Source organism: Pinus tabuliformis, chromosome 6 (assembly GCF_031772625.1).
Source record: "Pinus tabuliformis cultivar Carrire ecotype Pingquan chromosome 6, CPIR1, whole genome shotgun sequence".
Classification (NCBI taxonomy): domain Eukaryota; kingdom Viridiplantae; phylum Streptophyta; class Pinopsida; order Pinales; family Pinaceae; genus Pinus; species Pinus tabuliformis.
In genome coordinates, this window is record NC_142292.1 from 1,260,730,910 (window position 1) to 1,260,755,192 (window position 24,283).

A 24,283-nucleotide genomic window follows, 5' to 3' on the forward strand; every position below is an offset into this window, starting at 1 on the left:
GGCTTGGGTCATTGCAAGGATTGATCATTTCCATCACCGTAAGTTTCGGGCATTGCAAGGATTGATCATTTCCATCACCGTAAGTTTCGGGAGGCCATAGAAATTGAAAGGACGCCTAGTATTCTGAATAGAGACGATGGCTGGAAAATTAAGTTGTTGGGTCCTTACCCTGTCTTCCTAAGTTTATAGAGAGAGAGATACTTTGATAAAAAATAAAATTAAAATTAAAAAAAGAGACCAATCTCTTATTTTATTTACTTTATTTTTCTTAATTATTTCAATCCTTAAAAAAAAAAGAGATGGATATCTTTCTTTTTTTTCTTTTTTTCCTTAATTGTTTCCATCCTTTTTAAATTATTATTAAACATTTTAATACTTTTCAATATCCCTTTTTTAGTTGTGATTTTATATTACTATTATTCTTTCATTGATTTCATCTCTTCCTTATTAATTAACTTTGACTTTCTCTTTTTGACATTTTATATTTTGAAGTCTTTTTTTTTATTTTTCATTTTTATTTATTTATTTATTGTTTATTATTTATTGTTTATTTCTTTATCTTGATTTACTCATTTTTTTAACCTATTATTTTAGATTCTTATTAATTGGATTAATTCCTTTAATTTTTTTAATTCCTTAAGTTCGACCAAAAAATATGTTGATTTTGATTTTTATTATTCACATTTATTTATTGTTTTTATCTTTATTTTTTAATATTTTTATTTCATTGGTAGTTTATCACTCATTATATTTAAATACTTTTTATCGGTTATGTTCTAAGAGTTAGATTTCTCTATTTGCAACTTGGTTGTTATGTTCTGACCATTATAATTTGTTCAAGTGGTTATAATTTGTTATAATTATAGTTTGAGGAAAGAAGTTGTTCCACAACATAATTGTAAATAGAGAGCTTATATGAATGTAAGTTGTGAGAGATTATGGTTGGGAACTTTTATCCATGAAATTTAATCTATATTAACATACAATAGGGATTAAGTTCATAAGTCTGGAAGTTACTCAAAATATTTTCGATGGAAAAAATTGTCCAATAGAAAATAACTTTCTATAATTTGTGCACCAAGAAATAGGTGGTACAAATGATAAAAGATAATTTCTATAAAAAAAAATTAAATATTTCCTATCAATAAACTATGAAATATTGGGGGACATTATAAACTATGATAATTTCTAGGCAGTCATGATTTAATAATGTTTTATGCCATTGTAAATATCAAAGGGACATTTGAGTGTCATTTGCATTGTAGAAAGATAAAACGACCTATCTTGACCTTAATTGCGAAAATATCCATTTTGGCTTCATTTTGAAGTAAGTAAATTTTTAGCGCAGAGCGACAACAAATTAAGTTGTACAAAGGAATCAACCGCTCAGCATTTATGTATACAGTCACAAATTCTCAAAAGTTGCTTAAATGCCGATGTACAAAGGAATCGACCACTCAGCATTTATGTATATTGTCACAAATTCTCAAAAGTTGCTTAAATTGCAGATGTACAAAGGAATCGACCACTCAGCATTTATGTATATTGTCACAAATTGTCAAAAGTTTCTTCAAATTAAGCTGTAGAAAGAAATCGACCACCCCGCATTTATGTATACTGTCACAATTTCTCAAAAGTTGCTTCAAATTAAGTTGAAGTTGTACAAACGAATCGACCAGTCCGCATTGCTGTACACTGTCTTAAGTTTTCAAAAGTTGTTTCATTCTAGCCCGCGACGCCATTGATTTGATGTATTATGAATGTCCAAGTAATACTATTCACAAGTGACAAACTTAAGGATCTGTAGACCCGACAAATTATGGGAATCTATTGACCCTTTGTGGGAAGATAACTGTATGTAGGCCGACTACTATTTGTTTATAAGAAATTCTTATGAGGTGACATATCATCTGATTGAGTTCAATATCTCTGCAACTGGTGGTGCATTTAGGAAGATGACCTTGCCTTCCACTTCATTGTCAACTCACATTCATACTGGACCTCACCACCATGCTAACAGACAGTGCATTCCACATTTCCATAGCTAGCTTAATGCAGGAACCAGTGCTGGCAAACGGAGAAACCTGTACCAACGATGGGGTACTAAAGGTGACTATATAATTTCTATTGTGTTTTTCTGAGATATAGTTCCTTTTTTTCTATTTTTCCTGTTTTCGTTGGGAATGAAGAATGATAATCTATTTTTCCTGTTTTCGTTGGCAATAAAGGACAGTAGATAATTTCCAATATAACTACTATGGTTATTTTTATATCACATTAATTTCAGCTCAACTGATTAATGTATCTTGATATGCAGGTTCAAGAAAGATTGTTGCTTGTGTTGGGGAAGGTACAGCCTCCCTCACTTACCAGTCTACTGAAAAATCTGCTATATCATTAGTTAGAAAATAATTTAATTTCTAACAAGACTGCGATTTGATTTATCCTGAGAAATTACTTTCGGTCTAGCTATTTTGTTATCGATTCATCATTTAGTTAGGTATACTATTATAATTTTAGTATAGATTTATTTTAAATACAGATCTAACATGTATTGAAAGACATTTAATTTTTTACTTCTAAATTCTTTTATGAACATGTTATTAAATATTTTTTAATATAATTATTTAAATATTTTTTAATATAGTTATTTAATTTCAATTGTATAAACCTATTATTTAAATAATTTTTTTTAATAATTATTTAATTTCAATTTTGATGAAAGACCCACAGCCTTACATATTATACTGGGCTCAATGATTTGTGAAAATTATTATATTCAAATTGAAAATTGCATAGCATTGATTTGTGGAAAATTTGTTATTGCAGTGCCTTGTCAGTATCCGGTTGATCTATTTGAACGTCTGTGGTCCGTTGATACTGTTGAGAGGCTAGGGATTGATCGCCATTTCAAAGAGGAGATCAAGGACGCGTTGGATTATGCTTACAGGTATTATGTCTTTGGGCATTCTAAAGTACGAGTATCAGCTCAAGGTAATTATTATTATATATGAAATTTTTTGAAAGTTGAAAGCTTCTGTGATGTACTGAGTCATTATATTTAAATATTTTCACACGAAGTTTTCGAATAGAAAATGTGAGTCATCATCCGGATTGAAATTGTTGTGCAGCCACTGGGACGGAATTAGAGGCGTTGGATGGGGTAGGGAGAATGCTGTCCGTGATATCGATGATACAGCCATGGGCCTTCGAATCTTGAGACTGCATGGATACAATGTATCCTCAGGTAAAATGTTGGTGCAGAGAGAGCTATTATATTTTGCTGGGAATTGTGCCAATGGCCTTTTTTTTGAATTCATTCAGGTTGTTGAACTCTACAACCAACATTTTTGGCAGATGTTTTAAAAAAATTTAGAGATGAGAATGGAGAGTTTTTTTGCTTCTTGGGTCAATCACAGAGAGGAGTTACAGACATGTTAAATGTCAATCGTTGTTCACACGTTGCATTTCCGGGAGAAACGATCATTAAGGAAGCAAAACTCTGTACGGAAAGGTATCTGAAGCATGCTCTGGAGGATGTGGATGCCTTTGACAAATGGGCCATTAAAAAGAATCTTCGGGGAGAGGTAGGTACATAATATTGTTGGCTATTCTAATCGTTCCAGATTTTGGAAATATTTCAAGGATTTGGTCAGTAGGCGCAAGTTCAAACAGTTGAATTCTCTTTTTGTTGATTAAATTAGATTTAAAAAACCATTATTTCAATTTACAGTTTAATATATTCGATCGATCTTTCATAATTTTTTCTCCGGGTGGAGTATTCACTCAAATATCCCTGGCATAGAAGTATGCCAAGGCTGGAGGCTAGAAGCTACATTGAAAATTATGGACCAAAGGATTTCTGGGTCGGGAAAATTTTGTATATGTAAGATTCATAAAACCACTCTGTAAATTTAACTTTCAAGATCGTATGATTGAGTTTTTCCATTTTTCCAATTATCTCTATAAAACCTCCATTAATATTTACTTCCCTATGTAACTCCCTCTTCCAGGATGCCAAATGTTTTCAACGAAATCTATTTGGAATTAGCAAAATTGGATTTCAATCGACTGCAAGCTTTACACAGACAAGAGCTTCAGGATATTCGGAGGTGTTGCTTACTCCACAATTACGTTTCATTGATATTAAGTCTATCTTCCTTACCGAAAGCTAACAATATATTTTGCACTGTTCAAAGGTGGTGGAATTCATCGGGTTTCCCAGAGCTCGGCTTCACTCGGGAACGTGTAGCCGAAATATATTTCTCAACAGCGTCTTTTTTGTTTGAGCCAGAGTTTGCTACCTGCAGAGCCGTTTACACAAAAACTGTTATTTTCACCGTCATGTTAGATGATCTTTATGACGCTCATGGAACTTTAGACAATCTCAACCTGTTTACAGAATCTGTGAAAAGGTAAATGGTTCGTTTATTCTAACTAACTTTTTTGTTCCTATTTTTCTTTTAACCGAAAGTCTGAAACAAATTTTTTTTTTTCGGCAAGAAAAAGCTGTCTGTTTTATATTAGGGTTAAAACAATACATATTTATGATGGACATATCCTCCTCATAAACCTTTTGATGAGATATTCACAGCTTGACAACATTGGGGGAGAGGCTTCTCCACTTACATCCCTCTGAACTGTTATCTAATAATTACAATATTAATGATACTATTTTCTCTCAGCGATATTTGCAATTTAGACTAATATGTGGTTCAGATCATTTGCATTTTGTGTAGATCGCAATCTTAATGTGGTCTTTTCTTATATGATTTCTCTACAAAATCAGATACAAAATTTATACAAAATTTTAAACAAAAAAAAAAAACTGTAATTTTATATAGACTTATCTGCAATGAAGTTCTACTTTTTTTAGCTCTCTTTAGTGATCTATCACAGCACCTTTAGATTTTCTACTTCTGTCTCATCTGTTCCCGTTTTCATCATGATGTGCATACCTTCTTATGTGGCTTGAAGTCCCTTTTTGGATAATTCATCCGCAGTTTTGTTATGTGTCCTGTTGATGTGCTCCATGGACAAATTCTGGAAATAACTCCATATACTTTTTATACGTCTCAGCCAACCTTGTAGGGAACTTTGCTGGATATTGTTCTTCCTGTTAACATGGTCTATCATACATTTTGAATCCCCAAAAATTTCTACTTGAGGGATATCCAAGAACTTGATAAACCATAATAAACCCCATAAAGCAACAGCTTCTGCCTTCATACTTGTTCCTTCTCCCATATACCAGTGTATCCAGAATTCCTGCTCTTCTGACAATTTTAAGCAAAAGTCTTCCTCCTTGAGCTACTCCATCAAAAAATCCCACCGGATAGTTGGAGAACTGAACTCTCCCCTTCTCTGTCTTCTTTTTGTTTTTCTTGGTATCTTCATTCTAATCTAATACCACCCACTGTTCTATGGATTCATAGATTAAGTTTTCCCTTCATCTCCTGAAGCCAAAAAATCACATGATTTCGATCTTTCCATATTTCCCATAAAATAACCAAAATAACCAAAGCTAACAATCTCCTGCTTTTACTCTGAGTACTCCACCATTTTAAACACTCTTCAATTGTATTAAACTAAGTGAAAGGAATCTGTGTCATGTTAGTGAAGTGTTTCCAAATATTAACTGTAAAAATAAGTGTTCATTTTCCTCAGAATTATTCCTGCATAGGTAGCATATCCTAGGACCATAGTGGTTCTTCTTTGTAAGTTTGCCCATGTAATATTTTTGTTCTGCCATGTTAGCCAAAGGAAGATTACAGATTACAATTTTAATTGGAATGTTAATTTTCCAAAAACTGTGAAACCAGCAATATTCAACATTCTGAATTTCCTTCATGCAAATTTTGAGGTAATAGTCCGCCATCTCTACTTCTCCTGAAATGCAATCCCCTTTGATGTCATAACTTATCCCTGCCTCCTTTAATGTTTTTACCATCTGTAGCCAATCCTTTTTAATATTGATCAGCAAGATTCAGTTGAGAGAAGTCACACCAAATTGGAATCTTTCCATTCCAATCAGTGATTAGTTGACTTAGGACATAAATGCCTCTTCTATTCATATACAATATCAATTCCACTGTCCATGGTACACCCTCACCTGCTCCTACAATGCGATCTTTACCCAACATAATTCTGTTACCCAATCCAAAAAGCCACATAATATTTTGGAAAAGAATATTCTTGACCTTTCTAAAACTGTTCCAAATTTGTGAGCCACCTTTTTTCCCAATTTCTCCTTGTCTGAACCAGAAGGAGAAATCCTTATTCTTCATATATTTGGATCGGATCAGCTTTCCCCATATACTTCTACTGTTGATACCCCTCCAAAGAGATTTCAAAATAAGAGCCCATCCAAAGAACTTTAAGTTAAGAATACCCCAGCCACCCAAGATTTTGGGTCTAGTGATCTTTTCCAGCTTCACTAAATGATACTTGGTGTTCGTCCTTGCACCCGACCATATATAGCATGACATTACTCGATTCAAAAGATTATTAATCATTTGTGGAATACAAAATAGATGTGCCCAATAAATCCCCAGCTGATTCAGCACTAACTGTGTGAGGATGATACATCCTCCCATAGATAAACATTTGTGTTCCCATTCCTTTATTTTCAAATAGAATCTTTCCACCAGCCATATCCAGTCTACATTTTTGTAGCTTCCTGGCTTTAATCGATACCCCGGGTATTTCATACCCTTATCTATATTTTCAGCTTTCACTCCAAAGCAGTTCTGAATAAAATATATATCATCCTGGGCACATGATCCATAGAGAATAATAGATTTTAGTTCATTTTGAACAAGACCCGTGGCTACCCCAAACTTCTTTATGAGTAATGAGAGTGATAACCATTTAAACCTGTTTACCATACCTATCAAGAAAATATCATCCACAAAAAAACTGTGAGAAACTGTGACATGACTGCTAATTTTCAGTGCTTCAAATTCACGAGTGGACAGTGTTTTTCTTAATTTTAGGCTTAATCCATCCATCACCAGGATAAACAAGAGAGGGGATAATGCACATCCTTGTCTGAGTCATAAAGAAACTTTCAATTTGTTGGCTATTATCTTAGAGATAATCTTATATGATAAGTTACACAGAGAAATAGGGCGATAATCAGAAAAGGATTCCACCTCTGATTTCTTTGGGATAAGGGAGATATAAGTGGAATTTAACAGAGGATGTATGAATCCTTTAGACCTAGATTCCTCCACCATCTGAAGCAGTTCTTCCTGAAATATGTCTATGAAATGAGCAAAAAATTCAACAGTCCATCCATCTGGACCTGGGCTTTTATCACCTTTCATTGATTTAATGGCCCATGTCAATTCTTTCTCCTTAACCTCCTTATACAAATCCACATTATCTTCTTCGTTAAACATTTTGGGATAATCTTCAACCGTTGAGCATCCACATCCTCCACTTCCACTCTATTATATGCTAATCTTCAACTGCCCACAATTGAGCATCCACATCCTCCACTTCCACTCTATTATATGCTTTTTTAAAATATGAAACAGCTAGAGATGAAATATCCTATTGCTTATTATATATGTTTCCCTCACCATCCTTTATTTGCCAAATTGTATTTAGTTTTCTTCTGTGATTAGCAAAACAGTAGAAAAATTTGGTATTTTTATCTCTTTCTTTGATCCATAGTGCTCTATTTTTCAATCTCCAGGTTGTCTCCCTTATTTGAAGAATTTTCTTTCTCCCAAGTTCTAAAGCGTGAATTTTCTCCCTAACTATGGGAAGAAGAGAATGGACAGTCATTTGGTTATGTAGGACCTTAAACTCCTCCTCTATTGTGACCAATTCCTTTCTCAGTTCCTCCATCTTCTTCCTTTCCCATTGCTTTACTTCTGTTTTAAGGAGCTTGAGATCATTTATGAAGCTTTCAGTGCTGAAAGTGCCCTCCTCTATGATTCTTTTTTCCTTCCAAAATGATCAGATTAATGAATCAAAATTTGAGTCTTCTGTTTTAAGGAGCTTGAGACCATTTATGAAGCTTTCAGTGCTGAAAGTGCCCTCCTCTATGATTCTTTTTTCCTTCCAGAATGATCAGATTAATGAATCAAAATTTGAGTCTTCTAGCCAGATTCTGTTGAACTTAAAAGGTAAACCAAACCTTGCATCAGAATTGTTCCAAAGGAGAGTTATTGGGCGATGGTCTGAAACATAATTTTCAACAATAATAGATCTAACAGTCTAGAACAGTTTTCACGCACACATATTCCTGTCCCAAATTAAACCATAAAACTTGTAGGAACTATACCAATCTATCTTTATAGATTTGAAAATATCTAATTCTGATCTCTGGTGACAATCAGATTCCTAGTTCTGATCTCTCCTAACAGTTAGATTCCAAGATATTTTCCAGACCTGCAATCAATTGCACAAGGATACCCCTTTATAGTCTACTTAGTCTTTTCTTTGAAAATAAAAAAGCGCTTATGTATTAAAAATAAAACAAAAATAAAATAGATTGTACATATGTCATGCTTCTTAATTACAACTTGCTTCTTCAACGTAAGTTACATCTAAAAAGACAGTGAGATCTTTTTCTCGCTAACTGACAAAGAATGAAACTGAAAAGTGGAGCGGAGATTCATGAAACTGAAAATCGTAGCAAAGTGAAGCAACTGTGAGACTAAAGTTGCTGCGAAGTTGCGTTGAAGAAAAACCTGATTTTTTTGTACACGGTGTTCAGAAACGAGTTAGTAACACCAAACAGTGAAAAGATCAAACGCGTTAGTCCCCTGTCCCTTGCACCGATTACGATTTAACACTCCGTCCTATTGATAAACAATGCGTTAGTACTGTAACAATGGCCTTCACAGTCGAGAAAAGCTTTAGCACTTCCTAATGATAAACAATGCGTTAGTACTGTAAATTTTTCGTTGATTCGAACTAACTTTTTTTTTCCTATTTTTTTTAACCAAAGAGTCTGGAACAGTTTTCAGGCATACATATTCCTGTTCCAAATTAAACCATAAAACTCATAGCAACTAAACCAATCTATCTTTATAGATTTTAAAATATCTAATTCTAATTTTTGGTGACAGTCAGATTCTAACATATTTATCTAGTTCTGATCTCTCCTAACAGTTAGATTCTAAGATATTTTCCAGACCTGCAATCCATTGCACAAGGATACCCCTTATAGTCTTAGTAGCTTCTTTTTTTTTTAATAAAAAAAAAATCTGAATTAAAAATAAAACAGATAGTACATATATGTCATGCTTCTTAATTACAACTTGCTTCTTCAGCATAAATTACCTCTCTAAAAAGATAGTAAGATCTCTTTCTTGCAACTGAAAAGTGGAACAGAGATCGTAGCAAAGTGAAGCAACTGTGAGACGAAGGTTGCTACGAAGTTGCGTTGAAAAAAAATAGGTTAGTAACACCACTAACGATGAACAGTTAAAAAATCAAATAGTCCCTGTCCGTTGTACTGATTCCGATTTAAGGCTTCGTCCTATTGATAAACAATGCGTTAGTGCTGTAACGCTGGCCTTCACAATCGAGAAAAGCTTTAGCACTTCCTATTGATGAACAGTGCGTCAGTGCTGTAACGCTGGCCTTCAGTCTAGAGAAGCTTTAGCACGTCGGCTACCCTTTCTTTCCGCATGTGTTAGGAAAAGTCAAACTAGATCTGTTTAACTACGTCAACCAAGTTTTTTTCGCTTCATCCCTTCACGTATTCATTTGGATTTTTTTTTTTTTAATTTAAAACCTTATGATATGTCCAAATGAGGTATGCGCAAGTTGGAAAGTATTTTTTGAATAGAAGGGTGTTTTATAAGGGTTTCTTATTTTTTTTATAAGACAAGTCTTTCTTTTTTAAAGTTTTTTTTAATAAAAGATTTGGAAAGTAAAAAGGAGTATAGAGTTTGTAATTTTTTTAAAGTTTTTTTATAAAAATTTGGAAGGAAAATATTTTTTAAAGGAGATTTAAAAGAAAAGGCGGACATTTTGCATTCAAAGAAATGGATTCCTCTTACATTCAAAGAAATGGATTCCTCTAGTTCTTTGCCACAAACCCCGACTCTGTTTGGCAAAAATTATGAGTTTTGGTTTTGAGAATGACGACGTTCCTGCAAGCCCAAGAGTGTTGGGATACACTTCAGACTGCATATGTAGAGCCGACTCAAGAAGCATGGGCGACCATGACTAATAATCATAGGAATGCAACGAATGAACTAAAAAAGAAAGAACACAGAGCCAAATGTTGGATTCAAAACTCAGTCGATGACTATTTTCGACAAGATAACAAGCGCATCCACAACACATGAAGCTTTGGAAATCACGAAAATTGCGTATCAAGGTAATGATACAGTGAAGACAGTGAAATTACAAACATTGAGATCACAGTTTGAAACCCTAAAGATGACTGACACAGAAAATGTGGATCAGTTCATGACAAGAGTTGTGGGAATAGTAAATTAGATCAAGCTCATCGGTGAAACCATTTCAGATGAGAAAATTGTTCAGAAATTCCTTCGAAGTCTGCCCAAGAAATATGACATGATTGTAATAGCCATTTTGGAATCCAAAGACCTTACAACTTTCTCAGTAGAACAGTTGACTGGATCACTTCTAGCACACGAAATAAGACTCAACTTGACAAGAGATTCCATGGAACAAGCTTTCAAAGCACAACTCTCTTTTGGAAGAGGCAGAGGTAGAGGATATAGAGGCGGAAACAAGCGAGGAAAAGGTCAAAGACGAGGCAGATCAGAGCATCATTATGCAGCAGAGCAGTGGAGACCTCCACAAAATCAAACTCAAAAAACCAGACTTTGGAGAAAATATAATGTCCAATGTTATTACTGTAAGAAATTTGGGCATTATAAAAATGAATGCAAAAAGAAACAGTCAGATTAGCACAGAGGCAATGTCTATCTCTCCAACAATGAAGGAGAATCCTCTGAAACAATGTTTCTTTCATGCAATTTTTCTGAAGACACTCACAACAAGGATCTTTGGTTGCTAGACAGTGGCTGCAGCAATCATATGACAGGTAAAAAAAATATACTTTCTTATCTTGATGCTTCCATAACATCAGAAATTACTCTTGGAGATCGTTCTTGTATTAAAGTTGATGGAAAAGGTATTGTTCATATTCTTACCAAACTGAATTAGCAGAAATACATTCTTGATGTTCATTATGTTCCAAATCTAAAGCATAACCTCATTAGTGTAGGACAACTGATGGAACATAGTTATGATGTAATATTTCAAGGGAACACATGTTATATCTATAACAAACCTCCTAATAGAAGACTGATAGTTATGGTTGAAAAAACTAAGAATAGGATGTTTCCTTTGACTCTTAGAAGTCGAAATCTTTCACACTCTTTTGTACACAATGTGTCGAGAATAGATGAGTCTTAGCTATGGCATTCTAGATATGGCCTCATACCATTAAAAACTCTAAGTAAGCTTCAGAAATAGTCAATAGTCATTGGTCTCCCTACTATGAATGAGAAAGATTGTAATTGTGAAATTTGTGTTTTGTCCAAGCATAAAAGAGACATCTTTCCCACATCTTCCTCTAGAGCAAAAGAGCCTTTAAAGCTTATCCATATAGATATATGTGGTCCTATGCAGACACAGTCTATTGGTGGTAGTCTTTATTTTCTAACATTCATTGATAATTATAGCAGGAAGACATGGGTGTACTTTTTGAAAAACAAATCAGATACATTCTCAAGGTTCAAAGAATTCAAAGCAGAAGCAAAAAATCATAGTGGAAAGCCTTTGAAAGTACTCAGATCTGACAGAGGAGGAGAGTACAACTCCAATCACTTCAAAGAATTTTGTCAACAACAAGGAATCATAATGCAGAATACAACAAGATATACTCCACAACATAATGGAGTAGCAGAAAGGAAAAATCAGTCAATCATGAACATGGCCAGATGTATGCTTTGTGAGAAGAAGTTGTCAAACAATTATTGGGTTGAAGCAGTTTCGACAGCAGTGTATTTTCTCAACAGATCTCCAACGACTACTCTCTAAGATACAATACCTCAAGAAGCATGGGATGGTATAAAGGTAAATGTATCTCACTTTAGAATTTTTGGATCAGTATTTTTTTCACATGTTCCTAAGGAGCTAAGAAAGAAGCTTGATGATAGGAGTGAAAAATGTATTTTCGTAGGCTATAGTGAGCAGTCAAAGGTCTACAGACTTTATAATCCAGTTACAAAGAAGTTTATTTTAAGCAGAGATGTAAATTTTTTTGAAAATAAATCTTGGTCTGATCAAGTTGATGAAGCTTCAAGTCAATCTTTTTATCCACCACAACCACCAACATTTCAGATTGAAGAAGATCCATACCATTTTGAAAATGGTACATCTTCAAGTAGTGAATCCACCAGTGATTCAACATCTTCAGAAGACAATCAGAAAACAAGAAGCGTCAGAGAAATATATGAGGAGGAGCATGAGTTTGACCAACATAATATGTTTGCATTTCTTTCATCTTAGCCAACTCATTTTGAAGAAGAAATTAAAGAAAAACATTGGGTAGAAGCAATGAACCAAGAAATTGTTGCCATAGAGAAGAATTAGACTTGGGAATTAGCTAATCTTCGAAGAGACAAAACCAAAATTGGTGTAAAATGGGTATATAAGACCAAGCTGAATGAAAAAGGAGAGATTGAGAAACATAAGGCAAGGCTGGTTGCCAAAGGATTCTCACAACAATTTGGTGTTGACTATGGTGAAACCTTTGCTCTAGTAGCAAGGTTAGACATTGTCAGAACCATTTTGTCCATAGCAACTTAGCACAAATGGAAAGTCTATCAGCTTGATGTAAAATATGCTTTCCTAAATGGTATATTGTATGAAGAAGTTTATGTAGAGCAGCCTCCTGGTTTTGAAGTTCCAGGACAGGAACATAAGGTCTACAGATTGAAGAAAGCCCTGTATGATTTAAAACAAGCTCCAAGAGCTTGGTACAGTCGCATTGACACATATCTCATCAAAAGCGGTTTTTTCTAAAGCAATCATGAGCCAACTTTGTATACCAAAATGCATGAAGGTAAAATTTTGATAGTATTCCTTTATGTAGATGATCTTCTTTATACAGGAAATATGATGTTAGAAGATTTCAAAGAAACAATGCAAAAAGAGTTTGATATGACAGATCTAGGAGTCATGAAATACTTCTTAGGCATTGAAATTCACCAATCTGCTAATGGAATTTTTGTCGGTTAGCAAAATTATGCCAGTGATATTATCAAACAGTTCATAATGACCAATGGCAAACCTATAGATACACCAATTTCTCAAGGCACAAAACTGAGCAAAGAAGATGTGGCACCACCAGTTGATTCCACACTGTATAAAAGTCTAGTTGGTAGCTTGTTATATCTCACTTCAACTAGACCTGATATTATGTTTGCAAGAAGTTTTTTCTCTAGGTTTATGCAGTCACCTAAGATTTCTCATTAGAAGGTTGCAAAAATGATCTTAAGGTATATTGCTAGGAAAATAGATTATGGTTTGTTTATACACATTCTGAAAATTGTTCACTTTCAGGTTATACAAACAATGATTATGCTGGGAGTTTAGATGATGACAAAAGCACCTCACAGTATGATTTTCATCTTGGAACCAATCTGATTTTATGGGCATCCAAGAAACAATCAATCGTTTCAATATCTTCTGCAGAGGCAGAATATGTAGTAGAAAATTCAACAACTTGTCAAGTTGTGTGGTTAAGAAGATTATTGAAAGATATCTCAAATATTCAGAAGGAGCCAACTCCAATCTACTCTGATAACAGTTCAACTATTTCCTTATCAAAAAATCATGTATTCCACAAAAAGAGCAAGCACATTCACACTCGTTTTCATTTCATCCAGGAGCTTGTCAATGATGGGGACATAGTACTTTTTTTCTGTGGTTCGAAAGATCAACTAGCAGTCATTTTCACAAATCCATTGGGCAAGAATGTATTTGAATTTCAAAGAAAACAACTTGGCATTCAAAGTGTCACTACATGTAACAGTTGATATTAGGAGGGGATGTTGAGATATTAATCTCATTGTTAGTTATTTGTTGGTTATGTGTCATCTTAATTGATTTCTTGTATGTTAGGTGTCATAAGCAGTTTAGTCTTACTTGAGTTCTACTCCATAGGTGTCGAGTTTTACTTCAATTATTTATTATTGATGTTCACAATGTAACCTATTTAGACATTCAGAATATTGAGAAGAGCAATCTCTGCTCCACTTTTCAGTTTCATTCTTTGTCACTAACCTTAACTTCTAGTTTTATAATCCTAACCTCCTTGGTTCAATATCTAACATACTTAGTCCAAATATCTTTTATGATAAAAAGAAAACTCATAATGTATTCATCTTCTTACAGTAAAAAAAAAAAAAACCCTTTTGTCCTTCATTCCCAGGCATTGACTTCTAACTCTTTGAGAAGTTGATACTTCCAGCGTTTATCTTAACCCCATGTTCAAATGCTGTAAAAAAATCTTTCCCAATGCCTCTTTTGGAAAGTAAATCTGTAGTCCAAGTATGTTCTCTATATATGTGATCAATGTTGATGAGTTGGTATGTACTCACCATAGTCTTGATGCACTTCATCCAATTATTAAAGATGGGAGGGTTGAAATTATTCAAACCCTTAGCCTAGTCGATAATGCCTTTTGCATCCCCATAGACCTATAGGTTCTCCAATCCCAACCATTTCCCTTCTATCAACACTCCCCATAGCAGCAATATCTCTTCCTTACTGTCCGTGCCTTGTCCTCCTTTCCACAAAAAATTATAGCTTTTTCCTGGCTCAATGACTATGTAAACCCCACATCCACATTTCCTCCCACTGCAAGCACCATCGAAGAATCCCAGTGGGAGTGTATGCCATATGTTTTTCCAAATGATTCTTCTTTGCTTTCTTGCAATTTGAGCTGGTCCTATCTCTAAGAAATAGGTCACTATTTTGATTACGTCCTTCCTAACTGTCAGATTCTTGTTCTCAAATATGAGTGCATTCCTGCTCCTCAAAATGATCCATATGAGATATAGAGCAAGAAAACAAAATTTGTCACGAGTTTTAATCCGCTTCCATATGCAACTTCTTAATGTAGTGAATTGCTCCATCGGCATGATTCCAAAGGAGTCCATTATCCCTTCCCAAACAACCATTGCATATGGGCAATGCAAAAATAAATGTGCATTATCCTCACTACTTACCTTACAGAGGAGGCATATCCCCGACCCTATGAATCCTCTATTAAGTAAGTTATTCCATGTCAGTACTCTGTCCTTTATAGCCAGCTAGCTGAAACACTTGATTTTGTTGGGGATATCCCCTTTCCAAATTTTATGAATCCAGGAGTCCCTCTTCCGTCCCAATGCCTCCCTAGGGATGTCGTTGTATATCTCTTTTACGAAAGGATGCCCCTTTTTAAAGCCTCCCCATGCCATTTGGTCTCGCTGATCATTTAGTGAGATGCCCTATTTCTCATGTTGGTAATATAATCTTCCCATTCGTTGACATCCCCCTCAGGTAGTTGAATGTCCCTAGAACTTTTCCATGATTGGCGATCTATGCACAATGCATCAAACTTATAGATCTGATTTAGAAAGGTCAACCTTCTATTATGCAAGAGATTAAGAATTCCATATGATAGAGTGTGATTCCCTCCCATACCTAGCTTTACATCATTTCAATTGGTTTGATTATTAAGTACATGCTTACTTCATTGGATTTCTTTTCAGATGGGATCTATCGCTCGTAGATCAAATGCCACAAGACATGAAAACATGTTTCAAGGGTTTCTACTATACGTTTAATGAAATCGTTGAAGGACATAAGAGGCAAGGGTGTGACGTGCTAAGCTACACTGAAAAAGTTATATGTATTAAGTCTCTTATCATTTTCTGGTTATGTAGTTTTTTATTGATTATAGATTCATGATGTGACATGCTAATCTACATTCAAAAAGTTGTATGTATTAAGTCTCTTATTGATCCAAAATGGATCTTAAACCCTCTAAACCTCTAAGTCTTCAAGTATCAGAAAACACTATTGCAGAAGAAATACACTAAGAATGGCGAAAAATAGAGTTAAGCGGAGGTTGAAGTAACGTTGCACAAGAGTTGTCGGATCGGCCAGATCAACGGCCCAGATCAAATCAGTGATATCGCATCGGTGGAGACCAGCAGAGTGTATCGGAGGCAGCCCTAAGGGAAATGCGACTTGCGATAGGCGACACAACGTGGACCGTTGATCGAGCGCGCAGATCAATGATAGAGATTACAGATATTGCAGATTCCAAAGGGGAGGACTTAACCCGCAGGCTCGAAGACCATGCAATATGAGATTTGAGACTTATCGCATTGCAACACAACAAAGGGAAATGACCCGAAGACTATGCGACATGCGCGGACCTGAAAGGGTTTATACATGCGGCTTTATGTTATTTGAGTTCCATGGAAAATGGCATTTCGGGCAGGCTTCAGGCGGTAAGCAGTATTGGAGAGGCTACGCTCGATTCCATACACTGGTCGACACGTAGCACACCGAAGGAGAGAGAAAACTGCTTTTTTGGGCGGGTAATCTCTATGCAAGTGGGCCGCTCGAAATTGATTGTCAGTCGTGGATTATTGATCACTGATCAGACGATGGACGATGAACAAGCTGTTTTACGGACTCGACGATGTTATAGATGCGAGTCTATTTTCCTTTGAGATCCGGCTTAGTCCCTTCGGATAGGTTTTTCATGTATTTCTATGTATTTCTTTGTATTCCGATAATATCGTATATAGACCAAATATGCGTTATATCAGGGGTTTGTGTGGAGGAAGACTGAATGGTCGGTTTCACCGCACCTATCAATCCTTTCATTTCTGAAAGGAGTTCTTGTGCCTTAAGCATTTTGTCTTAACAAGACGTGTCCAACGCCGAAAGGGAGGTGAACGGACGGAAGAGGAAGACAGAGAGCCCGAAGAGGGAAGGCGAATAGACATCGCCAATAGGCTTAAAAGCCATTCAATGGCAGCACAGTTAGGCGGAAGAGGTCGGAGGCAGTTGCTCAGAGACAGAGAGTCAGAGAAAACACATAGCTACGAATAGTTGATTACAGGCACTAAGAGGGAGAGTCTGTGCACTCTTTAGACTCGAGGTTTTCGAGTGAAATCCCTGTGTAATATCACTGTTTGTTGTGTTATGGCTCTGATTGAGCCCACACCTGTAAAATCTGTTCTGTTCTTGAAGAGTTGTGTTGAGACTCTGATTGAGCTCACACCTGTAAACTATGTTCTCGAAGACATAATATAGATGTCGACACTGAAAGCTAGACCAGGAGACGTAGCGAGGAAGTCTGGTGAACTCCTTGATTATTTGTTGTGTTGATGTGTGTGTCTGTTATGTTTTCTTATTGTTAATTGTCTATATTATTCGCAATCTTTTCGATCCATTGCACTAAATAATATATACATTCCTGCACATGAGTCTGTAATACCTTTTCTTCTTGATTTAGTATTCATTTCGGATCAAGTGGTATCAGAGCATTTGGTTTTGGTTTTGTTAAGGTTAGACAAGCTTGTGCTAGATTTTGAATGCTAACTAGATTAAAGCTCAGACTAGGAGAAGGAGAACTTGTTGAGGCTAACCCAGAGATTGGAAGAGTCTATTCTCAGAGGAGAATGGCAGAAGAAGCTCCATTGGGATCATAATCTCAATTTATAGAAAGTTTTAAGACACTCCAAGCCATGGTGGAAGAGATGTATCTGGAGTTTAAGAAGGGTCGAGGTGAAGGCACTGCAACACCCAAACCAGACAAAGGAGCAGAGGAACCTTTTCTAGTTGCCTCTCCAAAAGGCAAAGGGAAAGGGGAAATTCCTCCTCCACCATCTCCTCCATCATCACCTTCGTCATCCTCATCATCTTCTATCTTTTCTAAGAAGAAGAAGAAAACTTCTTTAATGAAATTAGATGTGAAGTTTGATTTTCCAATTTATGATGGAGAACTTAATGCAGAAAAGCTAGATAATTGGATAAGACAAATTGATGTATATTGCAGGGTACAGAACGTTGATTCAGAAGAGAAGAAGATTCAGCTGGCTAGCCTTCAACTTGGAGGAATTGCACTAGTATGGTGGGAAGGCAAGACACAAGATGATCTGCAAAAACATTGTAAAGTCATTTCTACCTGGAATGAATTTGTTTCTGCTATCAAAAAGAAATTCTATCCTTTAGCTTACATGCAGTAGGCAATGATGAGTTGGCAAACTCTTCGTTAGTTGAAGGGTCAGAGTGTACAGAGTTATACTCAGGAATTCAGAAAGAGAGCTTTAACTCTAAGTATATCATTAGATTCACATAAGACTTTATTTAAGTATATAGGTGGTCTTCATAGCTATTTAAAGCATATTATTCTCATGTTTAATCCCACTAGCTTAGATGATGTATCAGTTCAAGCCACACATCTAGAAGCTAGAGGTAAGAATGTAAACCGAGAGGTTGGGGGATCATCTAAATATTCTGTAAGCAAGAGCAAGGAAAAGAAGAAACTGAAATGGAAGGAGAGGAAAGCAAACACTGTAAAGAAGGATAAACCTTCATGCACTTATTGCAAGAAAGAAGGACATGATGAGGCACACTGCTGGTCTTTGCATCCAGAATGGAAACCTAAGAAGTTCGGTGGTAAGAAGAAAAAGAACGCTACTGCTATTCAGCAGGACTTGGGATCAGATTCAGGCGATTAAACAACAGTTACACCACAGTTATTAAAGGTAAAGATTCTAAAGCATCCACAAGTAATTTTGGACAATCTGTTGATAATGAAAGTAATGAGAGGGAAAGAAATGAGCTTTTTCGTATTAGAATAATTTCCAAGCATAATAAGATTGATACTTTATTTGATAGTGGATCACAAGTAAATTTGATTTCTGAAACAATTGTAAGGAAGTTGGGATTAGAAACAAAACCTCATGATAAGCCATATCCATTAGGCTGGGTGTGTGATAAAACAAAGCTACAAGTAACAAGACAATGTAAACTTAGGTTTGCTATTGGATCAACATTTGTAGATGGGGTTGAGTTAGATATAGTTCCATTGGATATATGTGGTATTGTTTTGGGAAGTCCATACTTGTATGATAGGAAAGCTATTTTCTATAGAGCTGAGAATAAGAATTAACTCACTAAAAATGGAATAGAATACATTGTAAGAGCTCATAAACTCAAAGATAACTATTCTCTCATAAACTCAGGGCAGATGAAAAGAATTGTGAATTCAAGTAAGAAATTTTTACTAATGGTTGTAAAGGCAAAGGATCCTGAAAAATCCAATGCATTTGAAGGCTTAAACAGAAATATGATTTAGTTAAAGTTGTTTCAGAGTATGATGTTCTATTTCAAGAACCAAAAGGTCTGCCACCCAAGCAAGAAATAGTACGTGATATTTATTTGCAGCAAGATGCTCCATTACCTAACATTGGAATGTACAGGTTATCAACTTTAGAGAATGCAGAGATAAAGAAAAGGGTACAAGAGTTGTTCGATAAAGGGTTTATAGAACCAAGCACATCACCAAGTGGATCTCCAATCGTGCTGGTGAGAAAGAAAGATGGTTCGTGGAGAATGTGCATTGATTATAGAGCACTAAATAAAATAACGATCAAGAATCATAATCCTCTTCCTCGTATTGATGATTTATTAGATCAATTGAAAGAAGCAGTTTACTTTTTTAAGTTAGACTTACGAAGTGGTTATCATTAGGTCAGAGTTGCAGAACAGGATGCATGGAAGACTTCTTTCAAGACAAAGCAAGGACTTTATCAATGGTTGGTTATGCCTTTTGCCTTAACTAATGCCCCTGCTACATTTATGAGAGTTATGAATGATGTACTCAGACCATTTATTGATGACTTTGTAATTGTTTATTTAGATGACATTCTTGTTTTTAGTAAGACATGGGAAGATCATGTAAAGCATGTAAAGAAAACTTTAGATGTTTTAAAAAGAGAAAATCTCTATGTATAACTATCGAAATGTGAATTTGGCAGAACATCTTTAAATTATTTGGGTTATGTTGCAAGGGGTGGTGAATTGAAGATAGATCCCTCTAAGGTTGAAGTCATTGTGAACTGGCCTAAACCCTAATCTGCTATAGAGGTTAGGAGTTTCCTAGGAGTAGCACAATACTGGAGAAATTTTATTGCTAAATTTTCTTTTATTGCAACTCCATTACATGCTTTAACAGGATTGAAACAATTGTTTAAGTGGGGAGGCAAACAACAAAAAGCCTTCGACACCTTAAAAGAGAAAATCAGTACAACACCAGTACTAGCAGTGCCAGATCTTCAACATCCATTTGAGATTGAGACAGATGCCATTGACTATGCCATGGGAGCAACGTTGATACAACACAGAAAACCCATATGCTATCATTCTGAGACATTTACCTCTGCAGTAGTTAATTATCCCACATATGATAAAGAATTGTATGCATTAGTACAAAGTGTGAAAAAGTGGAAACATTACCTAATGGGTAAAGAAACAATAATACATACAGATCATCAACCACTTCAATATTTGCACTCACAAACTAAATTGCAGCAATCAAGACATTATAGGTGGATGGGCTTTCTATAGAAATTTCATCTTGTCATCAGATATAAGAAGGGCATACACAATAAGGTTGCAGACATGTTATCAAGACCAATCATAAATGCATCTACTATACTTAAGCATAACTCAGTGATGCATGAAAGTTACATTGAACAATATGCTCAAGATGTAGATTTTAAAGATGTATATGCAACTTTAAGTCATGGCAAGAAAGTAGAAGAATTGGATTATTATGTAAAGGACCAACTCTTATATCATTTGGGAAAGTTATGCATTCCACAAACTAAAAGAGTTAACATAATTCAAGAAGCACATACTTCTCTCATATCAGGTCATTTTGGTGTAAGTAAAATAGTTGCACAACTGCAAAGGTTCTGTTATTGGCCAAGAATGCATGAGAAAGTTTCTAGATATATCAAAGGGTGTACTACGTGTGCTACAAGCAAGCCCAATAATCAGAAATTGGGCTTGTACACTCCACTTCCAATTCCTTCTCGTCTTTCGGAAAGTGTTTCCATGGACTTTGATGGGGGATTGCCAAAGTCTAGGAAAGGTCATGATTATTTGTATGTTGTTGTGCATAGGTTCAGTAAAATGTGTATTTTGATACCATGTAACAAGCAGGTTACAGCTGAACAAACTACAAAGTTGTTCTTTCAGAATGTATGGGTTCATTTTGGGTTACCCACTTCTATTGTATCTGATCGAGATTCTCGATTTGTTGGGAAGTTTTGGTCAAATCTATGGGAGTTGATGGACCAGGTTGAAGAAGAGCACAACATTTCATCCACAAACAGATGGTCAAACAGAAGTGTTCAACAGGACAGTGATCCAATTTCTCAGAGGCTATTGCAGCAAGCATCCCAAGATTTGGGATGAGCATTTGTGTTATGTGAAACATGCTTACAACCATGCCAAGCACTCTTCTACTCAGAGATGTCCTTTTGAGACTTGTTTTGGTTTTATACCAAAGTCTCCCTTGGATTTTTTTTTGGTAAAGACATAGCAGTTGATAGACACAACGATGTGGACAAAGCAACCAAGTTCATTGAACAAATCCAGGAAATTCACCAGGTACTACAGGAACAGTTGGAAAGAAGTCAAGCCAAGTACAAGGCAAGACATGACAAGCATCGAGCTGAACATAGTTTTCAAGTTGGTGATCAAGTTTGGCTGTACATCAGCAAAGACACAATGCAAGGTGAAGGTAAGAAGCTAAAACCAATAAGGTATGGACCTTTCAAGATACTTGATAAAATTGGTGAAAATGCTTATTGCCTTGATTTGCTAGCTTATATGCAGATCTATTCAGTCGTTAATGCAAAAAACTTGAGATTGTATGAACCTTCATTGATTGAAGATCCTGAAGAGAAAAGTGAGTTGCCTTCTATTAGGGATTTGTTACCTGAGTATCTCAATGAGTTACAGGAGGACACAGTTCTAGACAGGAAGGTAACAACTACGCGTCAAGGGGATGTTGAGTACCTGAGAGTGGGACTCAAAGGTTCAAATCTAAGCAAAGCACAATGGATAGAAATTGGATAGGTGAAGGAGCAGTATCCTCACTTGATTGATGCCTAAAAACAACTTTTGGTGGTCCAAAAGCTTTTCAGTGGGAAGGTGTGATCCAAAATGGATCTTAAGCCCTCTAAACCTCTAAGTTTTCAAGTATCGTAAAACAATATCACAAAAGAAATACACTAAGAATGGCGGAAAACAGAGCTTAGAGGAGGTTGAAGTAACGTTGCACAAGAGTCGTTGGATCGGCCAGATCAACGGCCCAGATCAAATCAGTGATATTGCATTGGCGGAGACCAACGAAGTGTATCGGAGGCAGCCCTAAGGGAAATGCGACTGCGATCGGCAACACAACATGGACCGTTAATCGAGCACGCAGATCAACATTGGAGATTACAGATATCACATTGTAGATTCCAAAGGGGAGGACTTAACCCGCAGGCCCGAAGACCATGTGATATGAGATTTACGACTTATCGCATCGCAACACAACAAAGGGAAATGACCAGAAGACTATGCGACATGTGCGGACCCGAAAGGGTTTATACATGCAGCTTTATGTTATTTTAGTTCCGTGGAAAATGGTATTTCAGGTAGGCTTCAAGTGGTAAGCAGTATTGGAGAGGCTTCGCCTGATTCCATACACTGGCTGACACGTAGCACACCGCGAGAGAGAGAAAACCGCTTTTTTGGGCGAGTAATCTTCGTGCAAGTGGGCCACCCAAAATGATCGTCAGCTGAGGATTATCAATCACTAATCGGATGATGGATGATGAACGAGTTGTTTTACGGACCTGACAATGTTATAGATGCGAGTCTATTTTCCTTTGAGATCCAGCTTAGTCCCTTCGGACAGGTTTTTCATGTATTCCTATGTATTTATTTGTATTCCGATAATATCGTATATAGACCAAATATGCGTTATATCGGGGGTTTGTGCGGAGGAAGACCGAACGGTCGGTTTCACCATGCCCGTCGATCCTTCCGTTTATGAAAGGAGTTCTTGTGCCTTAAGCATTTTGTCTTAACAAGACGTGTCCAACACCAAAAGGGAGGTGAACGGACATAAGAGGAAGACAGAGAGCCCGAAGAGGGAAGGCGAATAAACATCGCCGATAGGCTTAAAATCCATTCAATGGCAGCACAGTTGGGTGGAAGAGGTCAGAGGCAGTTGCTCAGAGACAGAGAGTTAGAGAAAACACATAGTTACGAACAGTTGATCAGAGGCACTAAGAGGGAGAGTCTGTGCACTCTTTAGACTCGAAGTTTTCGAGTGAAATCCCTGTGTAATATCATTGTTTGTTGTGTTCTGGCTCTGATTGAGCCCACACCTGTAAACTCTGTTCTTGAAGAGTTGTGTTGAGACTCTGATTGAGCTCACACCTATAAACTCTTTTCTTGAAGACATAATATAGAGGTCGACACTGAAAGTTGGACCAGGAGACGTAGCCAGGAAGTCTGGTGAACTCCTTGATTATTCACTGTGTTGATGTTTGTGTCTGTTATGTTTTCTGACTGTTAATTTTCAATATTATGCGCAATCTTTTCGATCCGTTGCACTAAATAATATAGGCATTCCTGCACATAAGTCTGTAATACCTTTTCTTCTTGATTTAATATCCATTTCGGATCACTTATCATTTTCCGGTTATGTAGTTTTTCATTGATTATAGATTCATAATTCACTCATATGGTATATGGTAGTGGGAGGTCTAGCTAGCAGCGTATACCAAAGAAGCAGAATTCTCTGCAGCTAGATACGTGCCATCCTATGATGAATATATTGAGAACGCGAGTGTGTTAGCAGCGATCGGAACAAAAGTGCTCTTTTCACTCGGGAGGTTCTTATAGATGATGTACTCTCTAAATTTGGTCAAGAATCCAGATTTCTATACCTCTTGGACTTGACAATGCGTCTAGCTAACGACAGCAAAAACTTATCAAATATTTATTTTTCATATTCAACAATTTATAAATTAAATACCATGTGATAGATAATATGATTTTGATTAGGATTTATTTTGTTAATCTTGATGAATCTCATTAATTTTAATTAACTATGATTAATGAATCCACCTCACTCAGTCTATTGTAATTAGCATTAAATTAATTTAATGCATGGACGTGTTTAATATTT

The 24,283-nt window shown here is 36.0% G+C and overlaps 1 pseudogene; it reads left to right on the plus strand.

Moving 5' to 3' along the window:
- LOC149263246 (bifunctional levopimaradiene synthase, chloroplastic-like) overlaps window positions 1–24,283 on the plus strand; it is a 90,029-nt pseudogene that overhangs the window by 65,352 nt on the left and 394 nt on the right.